Here is a 24674-nt window from a genome sequence, read left to right as displayed (position 1 = left end):
AAAAAGAAAAGAGGAATCAGAAAAGACTTTACCAAACATTTAAACATACTGCAGACTTTCTAGATTTAATAGTGTGTTTGCTTGGTTTAAATGACCAAACTATTCTTTTAACCCACTTTTTTCAGACTTAAGTTAGAAAAAAAGTCAAATTTTACAGCAAAATTGAGAATGAGGAAGGCAATACTCAACTAATCACTGATGATGACTCTCTTTCCACAACCCTGATAAAAACACAAACTGACTCCTGACTGATGTTAATTAAATCAGCCTCTAAGTTGCCTCTTCGTCTCCTGCCGTTTCCAGTTAAAATCCCTCTGTGGTCACGTAACTGCGACGTCATAGCATTTCATAAAACTCTGAAGCAGCAGTGGCAACATTTTTGCATCATGGGTCTAAAACATTCAACTTGCGCGTCCGTTTTGTCTGCCATATAGGTTAAAAGGATTTATGCACCGACACCTGGCCCTGAGCTGGTAGACCTGGTGCTGACCAGACCCTGACGTCACACAGATAATGACAGATTAGTCCACTTCCACGCCTCCTTCTCCTTCACCGGGCCAGGCAACGCCCACTCGGTTCCCAGCGCTGGTGTCCTTTAGTCACGACAAACCAGCTGCACATTTTACACAAAACATTTACCCGTCAACAAAACACAAATAAAGCAGGATATCAGACGTGTGGGCCTGAGCAGGACCATGACTGGGACAACGTTAAGAGTGGCGGTCTAAGGAGACCAGGACATTAGGCCTAACACAGCGACCTAAAGCTGTAATTTCATCCCCACAATCAGGACAAGAAGAGGAGGGAAATGAACGCCCGGTCTGCAGCATCGACATCTTGAAAACCACGGAAGAAGAAAATCACAAGCACAAATACTGATACTGCACATCGTCTTCATCTGGCCTGGGCTTTGAGGCTTTAGTCGACTTGTATCATTCGTGTTTTTGACAAAATACACAACATTTCTATTCCATTCACAGTACAAATCAAATCAGCCATGTACGACCCTGCACATGTAAACTCTAATGATAGAAACTTATCTTTAAGGCAGAAATGCCAAATATTTACTTCTGAGAAATCAAGATTTACTGCTTTTTCATTTTCTATTTTCTTTTTTCTTCATTCTTTATTTGAAAAGCAGGTTATACAAAACTTCCCTTTCGGGTACAATTCAATATTCACACACCAAATTTGAACGAAGATGCTAATCCAAGTTTAATAGAATATAGAACAAATTTTAAAAATAAATAAATAAAAGTGGGCGGGAGGAGGAGAGGGCTTGCTCTGCTTCTTCATCAACAAGATAAGACACAATAAGGTGTCTAAAAAATGCATATCATATAAATGTTTTCACATAACCGATATATTCAATTCACATCAATTATAGGTTTTACATTGTTTGTCCATTTGACCAAATAGTGAAAAAAGATTCCCTTTGACACTTAAAACAAAATGTCAGCTTCTCCAGAATGTAAATGTCCTGTATGATGTCGATTAAGGCTTCAACCATTTTCTAGTGATAGTCTTTTTGCTCGCTGCCAAAAGCATTAACAATAGTTTTTTTTATCTTTCAGAGTCCAGTTATCACATGAGGATTTACTGCTTTTTCATTTCATTTCAGATATCTTTGGACAGTGTGTTCATTTACCACATACATATAAAGGTGCATCAACAGCCACCACAGAGACGCCCATTTGTTATTACTTATTTACTGTATCAGAACAATAGTAACTGTATAATTTATCATAATAAAGCTCTAAATACACAAACACTGATATAGCTCTGTATAAATATATATATGCACATATATAAACGACCTATATATCAGGAAAGTAAAAGTTTTATTTTTTCATTAAATAACTGGCCTGGTTGGAAACAGCATAATGCAACAGTTTTCTCAGATACTTTTTATGGAATGTCCTTTGCAGTGGGCAGTGTTTTTGTGTTGTTTTATTTAATTATTTTTAAGTAAAGCTGTGAAGCTTTTGTCCACTAGAGGACATAAAATGCAATGCTGGGTCTCTGCATTACAATTTCCTCTTAATGACTTTTTATATTTATGTGCCAATAAGAAAGAATCACATTAATTGTGGCCAAAAAGAAAGCACCATGTTTATTTTTAATCATCAACAAAATACCTCATTTCTTTGAGGATGTCACTGATCTTGACAGAAAAACAAGCAGATTAAAGTCAGGTTTTCAGGTTCAACATCAGCTACGTCACTTTATAAACAGTTTTCAACATTTGTTGAAGACGTTACTGTGGCTAAATGCGAGTCAAAACCTTACATGTTTAACCTGAGATCTGGCAAGACTGTCCACGTACAGAAACGGAACGCTAAAGAAATAATCTTTATGTTAATTATAAAATGTGGAGATGCCCTTTTGACTCAAACTGTGTTGAAAACTACAGGAGAAACTGAGCGACAGACACACTTAATGCTGCTATTGTACGTTCACGTTGTTATCCTGGCTCATCTAAGAATAGTGATCCAGAAAGAAAAAGCCCGGCTGTGAGAACGCAGCCTAAAAGACTCAGAAGGGACGGGGGTGTATGGGCAGAAACTGCTGTGTACATGTAGGCAAGCGCTGCTATATTTAGACCGAACAGGCATGCGGCGCTGCCCGGCTCTGGCCATTCACAGCTATTAGGGCCAGAGACTCAGGATGTGATCCAAGACCAATAGTCTGTCAGTGGAAGAGGGGAGGAAGTGACCCGCTCCGGTCGCTTCCTGGCCCTGTTGACGAACACCGGCCGCCAAAGTGCCGGACGGCTTTGACGATGAGGCTCGTAACCCTTTGAGTCGCAGCCGATATGTCCTGCATTTACACTTTATTCACGTTCAGGGGTTGTCAGGACATTTTATCATTGTATTCTCTCTCATCTCAATTAAAATCAGCTGGTACAAATAATTCACATATGAGCATTTCAACTACAGATAGACATTATAAGAGCGGTTAGTCAGTAGTTTAATGATTATCCATGACTGTTCTTGCAAAAACAATGCAATATTTATTGAATATTTAGATACAAATGCACTATTTTTATAGACTTTCATAGATATACATACTTAATATTGTAAATACTGTGTATATTCATATTCTATGTTTTGTTTTTTACTTTTCATTCATGTTACATTTTGTATTCTTTATTTTCCTTTCTTTGTAATATTTGCTAGATTCTTATTTTCTGACATACCATTTTTTGTTTTATTCATATTGCTGCACTGATTAGAGTATCACTCCTAAATTCATTAACACACAATGACAGTAAAGTCTATTTTATTTTAATGAAGTCTTTATTTTAGTTTGTCTCAAACTTTGAAATAAGTGAAAAAATTAATAAAAGCAAGAAATCAATTACGTATGCACCCACCAACAGTCAATCAATGAAAAAGTAATGAAATATAATAAATTTTACATAAATGTGCATGTTAAAAATGTACTACTCTGATCGATCACATGCAGCAAATAAAAGCCTTTCAACACTGAAATCAGAAAAGAACGTTTACTTGCCATTACAACCCATCAAGTTTTGTGATTGAGTTGCAATGAACTTTGACACTCATATGTACATTTACCAGAACACAATATCATCACTTTCAATTCTAAATTTATCTCAATTTTAGAAGCACATCACTCAGCTTGGGTAGCAACAGACATGTCAATATTATTAATATTGTTTTTTTGATGAATCCATGTTTTAGTCTCAAACACAGATAATGCTTCATTTCTATGACTGCATCTGTTTTGTCTTCATATAACTGAGTATTTGATGGCTTTAAACTTCTACAATATGAGGGGAAAGTGTCTTACAGAAGGCACTGTAGTGGATTTAATACTGCGGTGTTTCCTGTGAACACTGTGAATATGGATGATAAAAAGAGGCGCTGAGGCCGAGGAAAAGCCTGAACACAGCAGTGAGCACATGGAGGCTCGGATTAGGCCTTCAGTCACTAAAATCTGTCGTCTTCCCTTCTCCACGCCCAGCCCCTGTCTCCCAGCATCCTCCCCCCACTCCAACAAACTGACCACAGCACTGCAGCTGCAATCTGCCGCCGCTGGCCTCGTCCATCACAACCACACGGAAACAACACAGGTTCATTCCCCAATGATCAGGATCTACCAGGCGCTTGGATCATAAATTAGATTAGATCAGATTAAACATGGCCACAATCAGATGGCCTTTTTCCTGGACTTAAAGAGGGCGATCTGGGTTTTACAACGCCTGCTTCATCTTCTATCATTTATATACAGAGAAACTTATAATTAATTAATAGTTATGTTCTAATGGCACTGGTAACACACAAAATATGCTGTATGCTGCTAGCATTACATGTGTTAACCTCCATGTATCACACATTCATTCTGTCACAGGTGGGAAACATGTCATTCGGGCCAAAACTAGCCCACCAAAGGGCTACAGTCTGGCCTGTGGGATGGATTTTTGAAATCAAAAAATTACAATGAAGATAATAACAATCAAGGATATCAAAATCATTTTGGCTCAGGGGCTGCATACAGACCAATATGACCTCAAGTAGGTTGAACCAGTAAAACACTATCATACCTATAAATAACTCCAAGCTTTTCAAAAAGTAAAATTACATGAAAATGTTTACATTTATAAACTATCCTTTCTCACAAAATTGTGAATAACCTGAAAAAATACAAACAACCTGAAATGTCTTCAGAGAAATAGGTGCAATTTTACCAATATTCTGCCTGTTACTAAAGGTTTTGTGTATTTGTAGATCCACTGTGATCTGTAAGATGTAATGCACATATAAATTGAGACATAAGATTGTTAAAATTGCACTTATTTTCTTCATTTCAAGTTTTTCATGTTATTTATATTTTAAAGGAAACTTTGTAGATAAATGTTTAATTTTACTTTTTTCAGTGTTATTTTACTGGTCCAACCCAACTTGAGATCACATTTTGACACCCCGGTTCCATATCCGATGCCATAAATTACATTGATTCCATGATATTTTGTTATGTGGACAAGGAATGCTCAGCTGTACACTAGTATTGGTCTTGGTGACAGACAACAGATATTAGCAAATAAGATGCTGTTCCACTGGTGGAAGTGGCTGTTGTTTATCTGTTGTCATTAAACATTGGTTCATAAACCTGTGTGATTAACATCGTCTAACAAATTACGTGAATAAGGCCTTAGAGACTTTAAGACAGTTCAGTTATTGTTTTCATAGTGACAATTTAAGAAGAAAAACAAAAGCACAACACAGAAAATAACACTGCATCATCATCATGATAAATCATTAAATTTACAATGTGCTACGGTGTGGTATGTGGATTTGGAATCGTCGCTGTAGGGTTATGAGAGTTCGGTCACATCACAGAGGAATAAAAAAGGAGTTCAGTCTTTCTGACCGTTTAGAGAACATTAGACTGGTGGATGCAGTGGAGGACGCTAACAGAAACACGGTGGTGTGTTTACAGACGGCTCCGTTCAGACTCTAGACCTGCTCCAGCCTCCACTCCTCTTCAGCAGATCCTTACAAAACTCAGAAAAGCCAGCCCTACCTGAGGTGCTCTGGTAGTTGCCATGGCAACTGGGGCAGACAATACCTCCGAGTCGCCATTCGAGTACAGAAGGTAGAGTGTTGGGTCTGCGCTTCTATTCACCGGTGGATAGAAAGGTGCCCTTCACAGTGGCACTGGGATCAGATTTCAGATTCCCACAGCACCAGGTATCAGATTGGAGCCGACACAGTTTCTGACCTATAATCAGCTCCGGCATTATGTGACGGGGGCTAACGGGACAGGGATGGACAGCCGGGCGGTGGCGGCAACACTTTCTAGAAACTTTGTTGTGAAACAGGAATCCTGCGCCTGGTCATCGCCGACGACGCCACGTTCCTGCTTTACACACAGCAGGGAAGGTGGTAAAGGTCAAAGGTCGGGCCTCATTTCGGGGAAGGCTGTATTTTTAGACAACCGACTGTATATACACATGTTCGGAGAAAACTAGACCATCAACAAAGACCACAGATAACATGTTGGAACAGGGTTGTCAAACTCCTTTTAGTTCAGGTTCCACATACAGCCCAATATGACCTCAAGGGGACTGGACCAGTAAAATAATAGAAAAATAGCTGGTAAATAATGATTAATCAAAAATTTTCTGTTCTGTTTTAGTGCAAAAAAGTTAAATTAAATTATGAAAATGTTAAAATGTCTACATTTACAAACATTCCTTTCGTAAAAAAAAAAAGAATAACCTGAACAACCTAACTTTTCTCAATTTTAACAATATTATGCCTCAACTTATCATTTTTACGTACATTACATGACAGTGGATCTACAAAGGCACAAAACATTCAGATTGGAATCTGTGGTGGGCTGGTTTTGGGCCACAGGCCATATGTTTGACCCCCCTGTGTTAGAAGAACAACAACATCAGCAACTTATGATTGTTTATACTGTTGATTATTTCCTAAAGAAAACTGATCGATTTCTATCAGCAGCAAATAACAGAGTGTAAGATTTAACCAGTAGAGAGGTGGCTTTCAGTTCATAGACATAATACATAAACTAGGTCCAGGGTTCTTACAGGTTTCTACAAGTTAGATTAAAGACCTTTTAAAGACCTTTTTTAAGACTACTTAGAACAGAATTCAATGCCTATTTCACATCTTATTTTATGGCCATAGTGGCAAAAATTCATGACTTCAAGAATCTAAGAGAATGTATTTGTTTACATCAGCAGAGGATGAACATACTGAACAACTACACAGAGCTGAATGTTTTGTAATCGTTTATCACCGGGCAAAGTTAGCAATAACTGGTTCCTAATTTCAGTACAAATTGTCACGTTGGAACAGGTCGAACTGAGTTGACTAATGTTACTTTCTTTGCAGCTTGGACAATTTACAGACACATTTAAACACAATACAGCAAACAAGTTTAGAGCAACATAACTTAAGACCTACCATATAAAATTTCATACCTTTTAAAGACTTTATGGTATTAAATGTAGATCTGTAAATTCAAGACTTTTTGAGACCCTGTAGGAATCCTGTCAGTCCTGTCAGCTGAAAACGGTCATTTTTATTTTACTAAAACTACAGTAGCTGTAGCAGGCATTGCGGTAAATTCTGTGGTTTGTTTGTTTACTCGACTGTGGTTTGCATTGTTTGTGTGTTAAATGTAGGGTATTAGGTTGTTGAGTCTGGATGGGACGCTCGGTGACCAGGGTAATCAGATTTACCCGGCTGAGCCTTTTTTCCCACGAGCGCCACTCTACCTCCCCGCCCCGCATCCTTCCTCTTCAGCTGATCTGAACTCCTGACTCAGAAACAGCCACTCGGCGGTGAAGCCTTCGGTTAAAGCCTCGGTACAGGGCTGAAGAAACCGCCGGCTGTTCAGATTACATGTTTGACAGATAACAACGTCACCTCAGAGTCTCTGGTTATTCCAGATTGTGTCCTGGCTGACAGCTGGGTGAGACCTCACGTCTGTGGGTCATTTCATTTCAATGTGAAGCCTTATATTTGCATTGCACACTGGTAACGAAAATGAAGTGCTTGTGCGTTTGTTTTCTCTTGTTTGTCACAGCTGGGGAGGCCTCAAACAGCGGGATGATGTGCATGTTTTCCCTCTGTTTATTTGTGCGGCGCTTCAGGCTGTGTAATCCATCACATTTATATTTACTGTAATCTCCTAGTTCATGTGAGAATAAAAGGTAACGTTGGAGAACCTTTGGAAGCCTTGTTGAGGTTATATTTTCCATAAAGTCGAATCTGTCTGAACACGGATGGGACGCTGACGTGTTTGTGAGCCGGCTGATCCCGTGTTGGTCCGACAGCGAGGCGGAGCGTTTCATTAGCGTAAGCAGCTTTTGATTTCCTGTCTCTGCTCAGCATTCAGCCGAGCACAGTCTCACTGCCGCTCTGCATTTGACTTTACAATCGCTGCCCCGAGCGCCGTCACTTCGCGCCACCTCGTACATGTTAAGAGGATGGACCTGGAGGGGGTCACACGGGGTAAAGGAGGACGCAGGACAACCTCATCCCATTGCTCTCAGTGTCAATGAGCACTGTTTTCTACGATGACAACATGTTCACCTACAGCACAATCAATAACAGACAGAAACACCAGTGCTGGCAAAAACAAATACAGACAGACTTCTACAGATATCAGCCTCATGGAAAGTTGGATCAATCAACCAAACTATGGTGGAGTGGACAGCTCATACGATACAATTTAGTCTTAAAGGAGTGATATCTTGCTTTTTTTAAATGGAATTATGTATTTTCCCACATTTCCCTGTGGTCTCCATAAACTGTAAATGCTCTACTTGGGCCTGAATTCTTCATTCATTCAACTCCACAGGTCCATCTTCAACCCTATTTCTGAGTAATGACACCAGAAAGGTGGTTTGGAACGCTGGCCCTTTAAATACACATGAGCCACTTCAGGCCCCACCCCCTCCAGGTTATTGGCTGTGCTGCTCTGTCCCGTTCAACCAACGACTGAACATTTTAGGTAATGGGCTCCAAGTTTGGACATATTTTCAGTATGGCCTACAACTGCTGCTGCTGCTGACAAACAACTGTCGTACTTGAAGAAATGTTAGTTCAGAAGTCTTGACCTTACATGTGTAAATGTTGTGACATAACTAGTTATAAAATGTAACAAATTAAGAAGGAATTAAAACAGGTTGTGGAAATCCGCTGGATTTTTGCCAAAATTAATATAAAGATAGTTTTGCAGCACCTGGAGGGTTCAAATTCAAACTGTATTAACTATTAGGGTTCGAATACATAAATAAATGAACCTAATAAAAGACTAATAAAAGTGGGTTTAGATAAATATGAGCCCTTTAAACTAAAGCTACATTATTTGCAGTAATGACTCCAATTCTTAACTACTGTATGTTTTCTAATATTTGTTTAACTCACTTTACTGTAAATTCTGCTGTGACATTTGAATGTCCCTACTGTGGGATAAATAAAGTCTTCTCTTATATATCTGATGTATGGTTTAATGAATCCAAAACATGTGGTTACAATAACATTCTCCAATAAGCCACAGTTTAGGAAATAGTTTGTTTACAGTTTAATCCTTATGGTCCGTTTCCCAGAATATAATCATCGATTCATAACATTCGCCACAGTGGACAGATACATTTTACACAGAAATAATATGTTTTCTTAAAGCAATGATATAGTCTAATTATGGAAAGACATTTATGGATGTGTTTATGGTCAGAAAAAAAAAATCAATGTCATTTCATGTTAAACTGATGATACATGGAACACACTATAATGGCACTGGGTATTATATCAAAGAAATTGATTTGATACTACTAGGTTTTATTAACTATTCAAGCAGGAAAGGGTCAAAAATCAGGGTAGGAAAAGTGATGAAGAAACAGAATAGATCTTAGATTGGAATGAATGTAGAGTGTTGTTTGTGGAAATTATCTGTTTAACTCAGACCCAGTACTACTTTTATGTCAGTTGCCAAATTAAATTTCCTCTATACCTAATCTTTCTTAAGTGATTTATCACCATTTATTTATAATATTATCCTCTGTATTTTTATCAGTATAAATCAGGTATTTTCCTGTATTTAATTTACTGATCATGAAGGTGTTCATAAAAGCTCAGATTAAAGTTGAGGGTTATGATATCAAAAGTAGAGACAACTGCAGAAAAAGTGACTTTTTCAGTTAAATCTACCATTAACTGAACATAAACTTTGCCTTTCCATCCACTGTCATTGATCCAATTCCAGGGGTTTTACGGGTGAATCAATGTCATAGAAGATGACAGTGTTTCCATGGTAACTACGGAGCCTCTGAACGTCTAAATGGGTTGTATCTGATGGCCATGAAAAGATGAATAACTGCATTTTACACCAATTACTGACATGTATTGATAGAATTAGTGAATCAACAGGTATTAAACAGTTTAGATCAGTACATTCTTGGGTCAGTAGTGGATATTTGGGTCTTTATGGGTTAAAAGTGGTGGTCGTCTATTATTCAACGAGTAAATTTTAGTCAAAATAAGACGTAATGACAACACTTTAGTTCTGCACAACCCTGCTGTCACATATCTAGACTCATCTCCACACTTCATTAGCTCTGAGCCAAGACAGGAGATAAGTTGGGCAACCTCAGCTATGGTTTTGAGGGTTGGTAAGAGCTTTCTGGGTTTTTTGGCCAGCTCTTGGACAACGCTGTGCACAGGATGCAGCGATAACGCATTTGTAAAATAATGTCTGGAGGATGCTGTTTAAATGGAACATGTCCACGTGAAGCAGGTAGAACAACTAAACCCCTACAAATGAAAATGCCACATCTTTGTCAAAACTTGCCATTTTTAGGGTGTATCTGCAGCTCGGAGGGGAACAAGGGAAACAATAAGACAAGGAACTGAAAGGAGAACGACAATTCTGACAAGAGCCCACAGATACAGTATATTCACCATTATTCCAGCAGAGTACTTCGTGTGAGCCAGACTACAATATTACAAATAGTATAAATAAGAAGTAACACTAAAATCCAAAGTTTTATTTATATAACAACTGAAATAAAAGCCATGACAGCACTTTAGCTCTTCATAAACCGCGTGGCATATTAGAAATTTTATAAAAACTAATATTATTAGCAGAATCTGATAAATCAGGCTGAACAACTGGAATGACCTGAAAATAAACCCATTTAGAATCACCTATTTCTGGTGATTAGATTGATATCTGGTGCGATGTTCAGCGATACACATTTGTTTATTTCATTAAACTTAGATGTTTATTTCGGATTCTTTAAGGGGACTCATTTCTGATGGTGTTTAGCTTTTCAGGGACTCATGTCATGACATTTATTTTTATCTTTTGCTCCGAACTGTCCTTAATATAATCAACCATTTGTTGACTGACCTCTGACAGATTCTATTAAACTCAAAATGTATAGACAGAACTTTTAATAGAGAGGAAAGCATCTGTATTGGTGTGGGCATGAACACACCATCTAAACAGCATCATAACAAAATAAACTCAAACAAAGACTATACACGTGATCTGTATTTCAGTTTTTCTATCATGTAGAGGATGACTGACCATGACTACATACATGTTATTAAATGAATAAACTGACAGATACAACAGTGCAGATGTCAAACGCAATAACATGACTAAATGTGTCGTCATTTTGCTGCTGGACATGAGCATTATGACAAATATTTTATGTCCACATGGAGAGCTCTACAAATGTTTAATCACTGGAAATACTGAAAGCAGTCTTCAGGCATGTTCTTCGTTCCTACTGACACAAAAAAAACATATTTCCAGTTTTTGTGCTAATGCAAACACACTCAGATTGGTCGATTCTGGTGGATAATGTACATATATGTGTGTAAAACTGACCGTTATTATAAAACAGTCTGAAACAATCTGTCAACAGCTGGAATTTAATGGCAAAATGGACCCTAAATCTATTTATAGGCCTGTTTACAGACTTCACATCGAAGGGACATTTTCAGTTTTATGACAGAGATGAACTGGTCTATTATAAAAAGAAAATCAAACTGTTAAATTGTTCTCTTGTAGAAAGCGAAATTTACTTAAGTTTACCCAGCATCATCGTTTTAAAGGAGTAGGCTATTATTATTATCATCATCATCATCATCATCAGGTGAATGAGTTAAAGCAGGAATTTTGCAGGCTGAGAAAAAAAACAAACATACTGACAAGTGTTTGGTTTTCTACTTTTCTACTAACTAACATGTAGTCTTTGCTTCATATCTTTAAATGTACTGTCTAATAAACAAACTATGCAAATGTTATGATATGTCTAGTTTAGGTTGACAGAAGACAGAAACTAAAACTGGGTGAAGTCTGACGTTATGGCTTCAAAAAGTTAACAATTAATATATTTATGGAAAAATTTGTCTTAAATTATGATAAAGAAAATTATCAAGACAAAACATTTCAAGTAAGAGAAATTTTCCTACATGTTCACAATTAAATTCTGCAGTGTTTTTTTTTTGTTTTGTTGACATAGCTCAGCAAGTTTTAGTATAAAAGTTGACATGGTTTTCAAATCAAAACCCGTGTGTGTAAACCGAGTGAAACATTACAATATTTATGACTTTTACAACAGTTACGTTCATCACCAGAGTCCTCAACCCAGTGAATATTTCATATAAACCCTCACCCTGCGGCCCGGGGTGAATGACTGTCATGATTTTTCATGGATTAAATACAAAACAAAGCGCTAGCACCATCAGGAGAGGCTATTATGGCAGATGGACTATGTCTGAATAAGAAAACTCAAACTGCTTTACATCTACACAAGAATGATGTCAAAACACCACAGAGAATGACATACTTTAGGCCTTGATTTGTACAGTTACTATTCAACTGTAGTGAGTGAAATATGTATAATCATTAGGTGAACATAGATCAAATTGAAGATAATGTCAAAGAAGTAAGACAGTATTCAGGAGATTTTCTCACTATTTTCAGGTGTGACCAGCTATGAACCAGTCGCCTTAAGTAAACAAAAACAAAATGTTGTCAAAGTTGTGTTCGTATCTTAACCTTATTTTGGGCTGTTCAATAAAATGATAATTAACGACAGTAACGTACATTCTCTCTGTCTTTTGGGTTTCTTTTGTTTACACTGTCGACTGAAACGTTTTACAGAGTTTAACTCAGTGTTTCCCGCATATGTTAATGCTGAGTGAATAATTCACATGTATAATCAATCTGAATGTTCTACATCTAAATTTCTGAAATGTTATGACCACAAAGAAGAGTGTTAAACCACAAATAACGTCAAGATTCTTCAACTTTCACATAGGAACAAAATAACGATTTGACATTTATTGTGTTAGTTATTGATATGGACAAACACTTTCAGCCTTGAATTTATATGTGTATATGTTAAAATATAATTAAAAAAAAAAAAAAAAAAACCTTTCTATGTGATTGTTTGGCAAAATGTGCTATTGAGTGAAATGTATCATTAAATGCAGGTGAAATGACCTGGAATTATACGATATATCGTCACTTTCCTAAAACAATTATCCAAATAATTTTTTCTAGATTTTTCAAGAAACACAAAAAATTTAACCAGAAATTGAGGATTTGATGGTTTGGGCAAAAATGTCATTTATGTCGAGAAATGACTTTGGCAATTACTTTAGACAGGCGGCATTATATAACATTTGATGGTAGATTTTGTCACTGTGATTTTTTGAATCTGTGACATGACTAGCAGCAAAGCTTAAATTGTTCAACCATGTAAAGCAGACCTGGGTATTGTACGGCCCACGGGCCACATGCTGACCCTGACTGGCCCCCATGAGGTTACTGGCAAATTAAAAGTCAAATGATATGTATATCATTATAATAGATGCAACCAATACAACAACACTGCTTTTATTTTGGAGGTTCTGCTTAATCAAAGTTTTTTTGATGTACACTTTCCGTACTTAGTGAAAGGCTTATGCGCCGATTGGTTTGTTGGTCAGTTTCAGCCCATGAAGATGTCAGCTAATGCCAAAAAACAGAAAGACTGATTCAGAATGCAGAGTTTTTAACAAGACATGGACTTCTAAGTATGTCTTTATTTAAGCCAGAGGTAAAAACAAAACAAAATAAAAAACGAGATATGCAAACAAAGGAAGCGGGATGCATTTATTGTTTTTCATGTGAAATTAATGTGGTGCTGGCTTTGCACATTTTCAAAACTGTTTTTGTGAATATTCATTAAATCACTGTATTCTGTGCTCCACATTTTCATTGTATAATTGTTTTATTTACTGTTTTTATAGATATATATAGATATATTGAACAGAGCTGCAAGTGTATTGGTCTGGCCCTTAACAACTGCCAAAGTTTCTCATGTGGCCCCATAAAAAAAATGCTCACCCCTGACGTGAAAAAGCATGACAACACTGATCTCATGGACTTAGATTGTTCTCATTTAAGGCCTTAAAGCTTCAACTAGGACAGAAACTTTGTCTGTTCTATGACTTGTTAGTTTTTGTTTATATAGAACCACCAAAAAATAATCAAACGTGATGAACAGTGTTACTTTGAATTATATATAATCACAGCTGGATTGACAGAAGAGTTACTCATTTATGATGTAAACCTTCACATATAGGCTACTGTGAAAAACTATCACTCAGTCCAACATGAACATAAAAAGAACTGAAAAGGGGAAAAGAAAGAAATTATATGTAAAAAATGTTGATGCAGAAATACAAAGATTTTATGAGTTGTCTGTTATAAGAAAAACTGAATTGATGTTGAGTGTTAAAATGTCTCTCCTACATGTTTTCTTTACATTTGAAGGCCTGTAAAAGTACATTTCACCAGCTTCCAGGTGTTCCTGAACAGTCAAAGCCTAATGCCAGGTTCAAATCACTAGACTTCACTCCAGAGACAAAAAGACAATCTGAGCGGTTTAACATCGAGCTGAAACACCATCTGACAAGTCAACCCGAACACAAAACACCATCCTACCACACATCAACTGTATTTTAAAATATTAACTGACATTATTCCGATCTGCGAAGGCAGTCAAACGGTGCTACGCAATATGCTAACGTAGCTCCATTAGCTTCCCCAGCTCGACTAGCCGAGTTAGCTCACAGGTAGCTCGGCTGAAATAGGAGGACTCGTTTTTAACCAAAGAAACACATTTACAGAAGATAATGTGAGTTTGTTTCGAACCGGCCACTGTGTTCGTGATATGTTTCAGATAAATACCTTGTTAGCCGAGTCGCCCGGACTGAGCCGCTGGTGTAAAATGGCAGCCTTAGCCTCTCAATAATGAGTCAGGAAAACAGTCCGCTAGCTAACTGTTAGCATCGACCGCGGCTAGCAGCTGTGCTACATTGTCATGAGAAAGAGCGCCGCCAGCTCACATTGAACACTCTCAAACATCTTCTTACCATGTTAAGGCCGTCGCTGTCACTGTATGGTCGCCGTGTGTGGGGTTATCTAGGACCGAGGCTGAGTCCTCCGCCGTTTTTTGTCTCTGTGTGTGTATGTGTGTGTGTTCGCTGTCCGTTTCGCTGCTAACTGCGACCGCTCCGTTCGCACAAAGATCAGCTCAGCGGCCACCGAATCACGCTGCATTCAGGCGCCCTCGGAAATACAAATATCCACGAACAATCTGACAACAGCAGAGGAGTGGTGACAAAAGAGCGGTGTTATGTGTACAGGTTGACCTTATAATGTGCTCATGTGTGTATAGCTGAATTTGTCTTTGATAGTAGATGTTTTGTGTACATATTAAGACCTATTTATCTTGTCTTAGATAATGTGAGATAGCTGGTCTAAATAAATTTTGGTGCAATAATATGAAAAATATTTTGTATATGTTCATGGTTGAAATATCTACTTATTGTATATAATTGTATAGTTGTTTGTTCTTTGACTGTTTTTTAGGGAACATCTTTTGTGGAACAATGGATGGAAACTAGACTCTGGCTAAAATCTGGAGTGTTTACATTCAGGTGAAATCATAAATACATTGAAATTGAACAAGGTGTTTTAAAGTTAGACAGGGGATGTTTTATATGTAGTGGAAGTAATTTATTCCTGTCTTTACTAACACTTTTCCAAATGTAAAGCACACCCTAAATAACCTTTTGACATGGTGTAAACTCTTTAAAACCTGACGTGTCATCGCTGACACACCTGACACATATGCGGTTTGGATGGCTGTAACTCTTTCACTGTGTGTGAAATTGGAAAAATTCCAACAGTTTCTGAAACCTGAGACATTGCACTTTATAGATTTTATTGGGTCATTACGGTAATTTCATTCACACCTGTGCTAGAAGCTGGAGATGATGCTGTTTAGCAGTATTAGAACATGCAGTAAATTGTGAATGACTGCTAGACTTTGAAAGATCTGGAAAAAAAAAGTGCTCTGGAAAAAATGGGCAAGCGGACTCACTCACAGCATATTTTCTAACCTTTTTATAGTCCAAATAAGAAAAAAAAGTTTTAGGCTAGGGTTTAAAGGATTAAACTGAACAAAAAAGTGGGCTATAGAAAAAAAAGTGTAGCTAGTCTGAATGTGAAAATCCACTTTAAACTCCACAATGTGTAGATTTATTGATGTAGTTCAGAAAACAATGAATCAAACATTGAAGGCCAGGAGCTTAATAATTAAAAACAATTATAAGTGACAATTTTTTTTCTTAACTCTGGTCTTTTTATTCTAATAGAGTTAAAATATGACACTACTATAACCCTTTCATGCATAGTGGTCACTCCAGTGAACAGTTCTTCTACAGCTGCTCTTTTGTAAATTCATGGGTTTTGTTTTTTTAGTTCCATATCAGTCAACACAGTGGACACTTATGCACCATCTCATACACTGTCATTCATACCATTAATGTAACTTTCCTGTTCTTAAATAAAATTTATCTGCAGTAACATATTTGAGTGTAAATCAATTGCTAATTGTTATTAGACTGTAATTAACAGTTTTCTTACACAAAATGGGTTTTTTTGTGTGTGTACATATTATCTCCATGAAGTGAGAAATAACTATTATTAGACTATGTTAAAATGTGAGAAAATATCAGATTAGCTGCATTAAAAAAGTTTTTATCTCATAGTTTTCACACAGTATATCACTTTTTGATATTGCGTTTTAAATACATGTTGTTTTGCTTCAAAAAAGTAAACACATGGTGTCCAGCTGAGTGGACTTTTTTGTAACTCCGTGAAAAACAGGTTCATTAAAAAAAAATTTCCATTACATTGTTTGTTTGTTTGTTTGTTTGTTTTATTCATGCTTAAAGAGGAATAAAAACACTCAGGAAAAAATCTTGACTAAGGTTCACATAATTAATGCATGGAAGGGATAACTCTACTGTTTATCTCTATGAACAAATTTAATATTCAAATAGCAATAGTGGCTGGAAACAAACAGAAGTTCACATTATAATTTCCGCATTTTCCAAACATTCAGTCACTTTCACAATGTTAAATCCAAACAACGTTATTCTGCTCATAAAAAAAAGTTTATTTTTCTCCAATTTTCTCAGTGGCACGGAAAGAAAATGCATTTATCCATAATTTTTCATATGTTTTAATGCATAAACAGAATGAGAAATGCACAGATCCAGGGTTATTTTTATTATTAACATTACTTTTCTTAATAAATATATGACCAAATATTTATTTTTCATATTCGTGGTTATTGAGTTCAGGTAATTACATCTTAAAAACAAAAACAAAAATTCATAAAGTACCTTTAACTGTGATACTTAAACAGCTGTCGACAAACAAAAGCATCAACCGATCTAAAATGTTCAATGACTTTTCAACCATTGATCCTGTTAGTACATGCAAATGATTGAGCCAAAATTCAGTTTGTCATCTTTTCATGGTCATCAGATACGACCATTTGGATGTTTAGAGGCTCCATAGTTACCATGGAAACACTGTCATCTTTTACAACACCGATTCACCAGTAAAATCCATGGAGTTGGATCAATGACAGTGGATGGACACACTGGGTTTATGTTCAGTTAATGATAGATTTTGATTAAATTGTCACTTTTTCTTCAGCTTTCTCTGTTTTCATATAATGACCTCTGAATTTACTCTGAGCTTTTATGAACATTGACATAATATCCCCAATTGCTCAAAAAAAATTGCACCATAACTGTATTGAAATTGATGGTGTGTCCTTATGTAAATAGAGTTTATATGGAGTCTACACAGTTTATTATTTTTTAGTTTTCTTACTGTTTTTTTTTTTTTTTTTTTTAATATATCTTGTATTTATAATTTATTACAGAGACAATGTCTACTTGTAAAGAATTCCTTGTATGTTGTTTTTATGTATTTGGCAAATAAAGATGATTCTGATAATCAGTAAATAAAATATAGGAAAATACATGATTTTCACAAAAAAAAAAAAAAAAAGCTAAATAGAGGATGATATTATAATAAATGGTGGTTAATCACTCTGGAAAGGTTAAATGTAGAGAAAAATTAATTCAAATGACGCCTCCAAAATAGTTGTAGATCTTTACAGTGTAGCTGAAACAGTTCATCTCTGACAGACACCACAAAGCGGAGTTTACAGTGATTCCCTGAACGCACCATTTGCGTCACAAGTGAAGGACTACAATCATGGCGTCACAAAACAACTACGGATGCCTTCAACTACAGATAATGCAATATCCCTCACGCATGCGCACAGGGCCGCCTCAGTCACCTAATATGACATCTGAATTATGCATGGATGAGACAGAGGCACGAGCTGACATTTACTGCTGTGTTTGTGCACGTGCGGAGACGTTCAATGTCACGTTATCCCTCGTGATGAAACAGACACTGACCTTCTCTGGGCGCTGTGACGTCCTGATCCCCGTCCTCCGACCTGTTTTTACCCACACATGATTCCTGCGGCGTCTCCACAAACAGCCGTCAGTCATTATTTACACAGATCCTCCATCCCGCCCTTCACCGGCCGTGACGCGGACACAGCGCGAGCGCGACCCCTGCTGGACGGGCATGGAAGTACACAAACACAGACTGGAGGTGAGCAGCTGCACATGGACCCAGGGAACAGACTGACCAGAGCTCAGGTGGCACATGAGAAGTGAGAGCAGCAGCAGGGAAGAAATGAGAAAAGAAGAAAAACCTGACTTTTACACCAAGGTTAGAATAGTTTTGGATTTTTCATTATAGTTTAGTTTTATTTAGTGTTGGATTTTTTTCTCTAATTCAGTTAGTTTTGATTCGTGTTTAGAACAGGTTTGATAGTTTTTAATAGTTTTAATTTTTTTTTTCTAAATGCTTGGGTTTTTTTTAATTTATTTATTTATCGTTGTTTATTTATTTTATTTTTTATTGATTTTTTTCAAATTTGGATATGATACAAGCTTCCTGATTACTACTATTTAACTTCTTTGCACAACATAATATAGAAATGAAAATTCAAGGAAGCATAAAATAATGATACATGCAAAAAGAAAAAGAAAAAAAAGTCATATTCGAAAAAGAGTAAGAAGAAGCATAGTTTACTAGCTCTCACCCCTTTGTCTAAACCAACAATATGTACAGCATATACAGTACAGGCCAAAAGTTTGGACACACCTTCTCATTCTTCGCATTTTCTTTATTTTCATGACTATTTTCATTGTAGATTCTCACTGAAGGCATCAAAACTATGAATGAACACATGTGGAATTATGTACTTAACAAAAAAGTGTGAAATAACTGAAAACATCTCTTATATTCTAGTTTCTTCAAAGTATCCACCCTTAGCTCTGATGACTGCCTTGCACACCCTTGGCATTCTCTTGATGAGCTTCCAGAGGTAGTCACCTGAAATGGTTTCCACTTCATAGCTGTGCCTTGTCAGGGTTACTTAGTGGAATTTCTTGCCTTATTGATGGGGTTGGGACCATCAGTTGTGTTGTGCAGAAGTCAGGTTGATGCACAGCTGACAGCCCTATTGGACAACTGTTAGAATGCATATTATGGCGAGAACCAATCAGCTAAGTAAAGACAAACGAGTGGCCATCATTACTTTAAGAAATGAAGGTCAGTCAGTCTAGAAAATTTCAAAAACTTTGAATGTGTCCCCAAGTGCAGTCGCAAAAACCATCAAGCGCTCCAACGAAACTGGCTCACATGAGGACCGCCCCAGGAAAGGAAGACCAAGAGTCACCTCTGATGCTGAAGATAAGTTCATCTGAGTCACCAGCCTCAGAAATCGCAAATTAACAGCAGCTCAGATTAGAGACCAGATGAATACCACACAGAGCTCTAGCAGCAGACACATCTCTACAACAACTGTTAAGAGGAGACTGCGTGAATCAGGCCTTCATGGTCAAACAGCTGCTAGGAAACCACTGCTCAGGAGAGGCAACAAACACAAGAGATTTATTTGGGCCAAGAAACCCAAGGAATGGACATTAGACCAGTGGAAATCTGTGCTTTGGTCTGATGAGTCCGAATTTGAGATCTTTGGATCCAACCGCCGTGTCTTTGTGTGACGCAGAAAAGGTGAACGGATGGATGCTACATGCCTGGTTCCCACCGTGAAGCATGGAGGGGGAGGTGTGATGGTGTGGGGGTGCTTTGCTGGTGACGCTGTTGGGGATTTATTCAAGATTGAAGGCAACCTGAATCAGCATGGCTACCACAGCATCCTGAAGTGACATGCCATTCCATCCGGTCTGCGTTTAGTTGGACCATCATTTATGTTTCAACAGGACAATGACCCCAAACACACCTCCAGGCTGTGTGAGGGATATCTGACCAAGAAGGAGAGTGATGGAGTGCTGCGCCAGATGACCTGGTCTCCACAGTCACTGGACCTGAACCCAGTCAAGATGGTTTGGGGTGAGCTGGACCGCAGAGTGAAGGCAAAAGGGCCAACAAGTGCTAAGCATCTGTGGGAACTTCTTCAAGACTGTTAGGAAACCATTTCAGGTGACTACCTCTGGAAGCTCATCAAGAGAATGCCAAGAGTGTGCAGAACAGTCATCAGAGCTAAGGGTGGATACTTTGAAGAAACTAGAATATAAGAGATGTTTTCAGTTATTTCACACTTTTTTGTTAAGTACACAATTCCACATGTGTTCATTCATAGTTTTGATGCCTTCAGTGAGAATCTACAATGTAAATAGTCATGAAAATAAAGAAAATGCAAAGAATGAGAAGGTGTGTCCAAACTTTTGGCCTGTACTGTATATACATACACACATATACACACATATACGTACACATCTATCATCTATACACATATACATATATATACACATACATATACAGGGTGGGGAAGCAAAATTTACAATGAACATTTAGTTATTTTTTCTCAGCAGGCACTATGTCAGTTGTTTTGAACCCAAACATATACTGATGTCATAATCATACCTAACACTATTATCCATACCTTTTCAGAAACTTTTGCCCATATGAGTAATCAGGAAAGCAAACGTCAAAGAGTGTGTGATTTGCTGAATGCACTCGTCACACCAAAGGAGATTTCAAAAATAGTTGGAGTGTCCATAAAGACTGTTTATAATGGAAAGAAGAGAATGACTATGAGCAGAACTATTACCAGAAAGTCTGGAAGATACTATTAAAGAAGAATGGGAGAAGTTGTCACCCCAATATTTGAGGAACACTTGCGCAAGTTTCAGGAAGTGTGTGAAGGCAGTTATTGAGAAAGAAGGAGGACACATAGAATAAAAACATTTTCTATTATGGACATTTTCTTGTGGCAAATAAATTCTCATGACTTTCAATAAACTAATTGGTCATACACTGTCTTTCAATCCCTGCCTCAAAATATTGTACATTTTGCTTCCCCACCCTGTATACATACACACACACACACACACACACACACACACACGTATACATACATACTCACATACATACATATACACATCCACATATATCATATACACATACACCTACATATACATCCATACACATATATGCATATACACACATATACATACCCATGCGCATACACTTACATATACATATACAAATTCACATATACACTGTTCCATACATACACATATACATTCCCATAGGCTTCTCTGCCTCTAATCCCTATGCCATATCAAATAAGTAAAGGAAAATAGTCAGTAATGATAATTATCAATTATAACTGCTAAACAAAATATTTTTGTACATTTTCTTAGTTTCAGTTTCTTTAAATTTTTTCTCTTCTTCTCTGTCGTCGTATTCAAATAAATCCCAGACAGGACTCTGCTGCTTTCTCCCACCTTTCGTCTCCATGTTTCCAGGTAGAGTGGGGACCAGAAGACGACTGGAAATCACAAGTGAACACAAGTGACGGACCCTTAAATATCATATGGTGCCAGCAGAGAAAATTTCTTGAGGGAAATAAATCGATTTCCTATCAATCCAACATTGACAAAGACGAAAAACGAAGGGAATTTTTATGTTTTAGTTAGTTTTGTAAATACACCATACAGTTTCAGTTAGTTGTGTTTTTTTTCCTTTTAATTATAGTTTTAATTTATTTAAGTTAACGAAAATGTTTTTACAATTCTAATTTTCGTCATTTCGTTAGTTTTCGTTAACAATAATAACCTTGTTTTACACATCAGACATTAAAGGCAACAAAGGTCTTCTATAAAACATAAAATGAGACGAGCAAAATTATTTATTTTGTGGTAGTTTATTAGACATAAGGTGCACAAAGGTACAGTTTGACAATCCCAAAATAAAAATTATAACCATGCATGAAAAATATCAAGTCTTTAAAAGGGTTTATATGTTGTATTTTTTACTTTCAAATATTAAAAAAAAATGACATAAAATTATCATCAGTGTTTAGAATCAATATCTGTGAAATTTTGCCAAAGATGCCAGTGTATTGGATTGTACATGAACAGAATCTATTTCCAGCAACAAGATTTATGTGACCACTAGAGGGAGTAGTGAGTCACTCTGACTTAATCAGAATCAGCTTTATTGTCCAAGTATGTGAACACATACAAGGAATTTGGCTTCAGTTTTTCTTTGCTCATGAGACACAATTTCAACATAAACCCAAACCCACTTAAACATAGACCTAAAATAAACAAACAGTCGACTAGAGACACGGACAACAATGGGCTGAGATTTACAGGATTTATATTGTAATATGTACAAAATGCAAATTGAATTTTATACAGTGAGTGGATGTGTACAGGGGTGCGGTCTATTAAAATATATATGTTTATGAACATATTATTTACAATGGATTTATGCTGTAATATGATCACGCCTTTCCAAAGTTTTACACACATATGAATGAATGAATGAATGAATAATGGACCAAAAAGAGGTGAAAATGTATATTTCACTGAACTTAAAAACATATATATTAATTCTTAAACCCCCAACCTGTGTAAGTAAGTTGTCCACAAACTCAGTTCAAAACAATGAGGATTTCTGTATTTTTTAAATGAAAATGTAATATTTTATTGACGTATGAAGCTAGATCTTCCACAAACAATGGATCACACCTAAACCCTGTGAAATCTCTGCTGTAACTGTATAAACATCTAAAATTCACAGACTTAAAAGTGTAATATGAACATTTGTGTAGAAATCTGTATGTATTAAAGCGGGGGGGTCAAACTCATTTTAGTTCAAGGGCCACATTCAGACCAGTATGATCTCAAGTGGGCTGGACCAGTAAAATAATGATATAATAATCTATAAATATGTCAACTCAAAACTTTTCTCTGTATTTTATAGTGAAAAAAAGTCAACATTGCATTATGAAAATGTTTACATCTACAAACTACCTGAAATTTCTTTAGAAAATTAAGTGCAATTAGAACACTATTATGTCTCAGTTTACCAGTGACGCATTTGAATTACAACTTACAGTACTTTTGAGAAATGTGTAAACCACGAACACAATCAAGAAAAAAAACCAAAAACAAATATGACCAAATTAAGCAATAACAAGAACAAAACATGCACAGAAAATGAAAAAAAAACAAAACCTTCTTAATAAAATCTTAATAAAATGTTGTTAAAATTGTATTTACTTCTCTTACGACAGTTTATCTTGTACATATTTTTTCAGGTTATTCATAGTTTTTTGTGAAAGGGTAGTTTGTAAATGTAAACACTGTTATGTAACTTTCCTTTTTTTTTGCACTAAAACAAAGAAAAAAAATTGTAGTTGTCATTATTTATAGATTATTTTGATAGTATTTTACTGGTTTGACCCACTAGACATACTGGTCTGAATGTGGAACTTGAACCAAAATTATTTTTGATATCCTTGATTATGTTCAGTGTAATTTTTGCATTTGAAAAATTCATCCCATGGGCCGGATATATAATCAAATATTTAAAATAATAATCACCAATTATCATTGATAATCACCAATTAAATCATTTACAAACAGATTTAGATGAAATTGACCTGATGTTTAGTAATCCACACCTTATATGTTTATTAGGTGTTCTTTTATTTTGACTGCAACCCGGAACTATTTTTTTCCACTGGGTTTTTTGGGGGTTTTCTTTGCTGATAAGGAGGGTCTAAGGTGGGGGGATGCCTGGGACATTGATTCATTTGCTTCATCGACTGTTTATTTAGCTAATTATTTGACTGTTTGCTTATTTTCATTGTGTTTTTATCAGTTCAGCAAATTCTGTAAAGCCCTGTGAGGCGACCATGTTGTGATACTGGGCTTCACAAATAAAACTGAATTGAAATGAATTTAAAAAATGACCTAAAATTCTCATCGTAGTGTTGAGAATAAATATCTGTGAAGTTCTGTCAAAGATGCCAATGTATTGGACTGCAGAGGTATGATGTGAATTTATTTCCAGTGACGGGCTGGAGGATTTATATGACCACTAGAGGGAGTAGTGAGTCACTCCATCGACCGAGGCAGGTTGTAGATGAGAACCAGAAAGAAACAACTGTCAGAGTCACAGAAAAGAAGCGGACAAAAATACAACCCGTCGTTTTCTCCACTGGACTCAGCTGTAAATGTAAAGAATGGAGTTTGATGCTGAAATGTCAACGTTTCCTCTACACAGGTGAGTTTGATTGTTGAGGCTTATGAAGGTATAAATTATTATGGGATGTTTTCATCTTTGCTAAGTTGCTGTTTGTTGATCCACAGTTCAGACTAAACTGTGAC

At 36.6% G+C, this 24674-nt stretch overlaps 1 protein-coding gene across 4 annotated transcripts in view; it reads right to left on the bottom strand.

Moving 5' to 3' along the window:
* The window catches only part of LOC115411298 (cullin-1), a 41457-nt gene extending 26353 nt beyond the window's left edge, over positions 1-15104 (bottom strand). Inside the window, exon 1 of one of the 4 annotated variants that reach the window (XM_030123386.1) lies at positions 14943-15104. The gene's annotated coding sequence lies outside the window, so the exon portion shown is untranslated. Of the gene's footprint in view, positions 1-189; positions 461-14757; positions 14779-14942 lie in introns of those variants that run through there. The other 3 variants (XM_030123389.1, XM_030123387.1, XM_030123388.1) reach the window with 3 other exon arrangements.
* Positions 15105-24674: the final 9570 nt, after the last annotated feature.

Source organism: Sphaeramia orbicularis, chromosome 20 (genome assembly GCF_902148855.1).
Source record: "Sphaeramia orbicularis chromosome 20, fSphaOr1.1, whole genome shotgun sequence".
Lineage (NCBI taxonomy): Eukaryota > Metazoa > Chordata > Actinopteri > Kurtiformes > Apogonidae > Sphaeramia > Sphaeramia orbicularis.
This window is presented reverse-complemented; position numbering and strand designations above follow the sequence as displayed.